We start from the raw sequence: 955 nt of genomic DNA on the forward strand, positions 1-955 counted from the left end.
AGTACCTGCCACTACCTCGCTGGGGGCTTAAGTACCTGCCACTACCTCGCTGGGGGCTTAAGTACCTGTCACTACCTCGCTGGGGGCTTAAGTACCTGTCACTACCTCACTGGGGGCTTAAGTACCTGTCACTATCTCACTGGGGGCTTAAGTACCTGTCACTACCTCGCTGGGGGCTTTCCCTCTCCTACAGTCAGATGGCAAAGGGGCCAGGTGACAACTGAGAGGCTCTCTATGTCTGATTGTCTTGATTAGCAGTGTATTTGGGAGTGAGTTCAGGTCCAGTCATAATCACTAACTGATGGTCCACTGAGTGATGGGTCCGAGAAGCACAGAGAGGGACCTAGCTCTGGTATGGATGAACCAAACAACGTGAACCCCATGTGAGGTATGAAGGAAAATCAACACCATGACTAGAATCCCATACCCAAGTGCAAGTCCCTGCCCTAACACCTACTCCCCTGTGACTTTGAGCAGAAGCCTGCAACTCTCTAGGTTCATTTTTCTCAGTTGTGAAGTGGGCATACTGAAATCCTATGAGGAGCTTAGAATTAAGGTAATCAATAACCATTAGCACAAATGGTTTTCCTTGGAAGATGCACACTCATGTGTATAGGCACACATAAATACACACACCACATACATACATACATACATACATATATACATACATACATACCACATGTATATGGGCACACATATACACATACCACTCACATACATATACACACATACACATACGTACACACACCACATACATGTACCAGGACACACATACCCATGGGACACACATATACCCACACCACACATGTTCTTATACACACAGATACATGCTCACATATACCACAAGCACATATACATACATGGATACCCACATCACACCCATGTACAAGGACATATAAGTATAACACAGAAACATATACATACATGTGCATGAACATGTACGCACAACACA

The 955-nt window shown here is 45.1% G+C and overlaps 1 protein-coding gene across 9 annotated transcripts in view; it reads right to left on the minus strand.

Moving 5' to 3' along the window:
- The window catches only part of Nfatc2 (nuclear factor of activated T cells 2), a 134321-nt gene that overhangs the window by 96287 nt on the left and 37079 nt on the right, over positions 1–955 (minus strand). The gene's annotated exons all lie outside the window — the stretch shown is intronic.

This window comes from Mastomys coucha, unplaced genomic scaffold, assembly GCF_008632895.1.
Source record: "Mastomys coucha isolate ucsf_1 unplaced genomic scaffold, UCSF_Mcou_1 pScaffold15, whole genome shotgun sequence".
Lineage (NCBI taxonomy): Eukaryota > Metazoa > Chordata > Mammalia > Rodentia > Muridae > Mastomys > Mastomys coucha.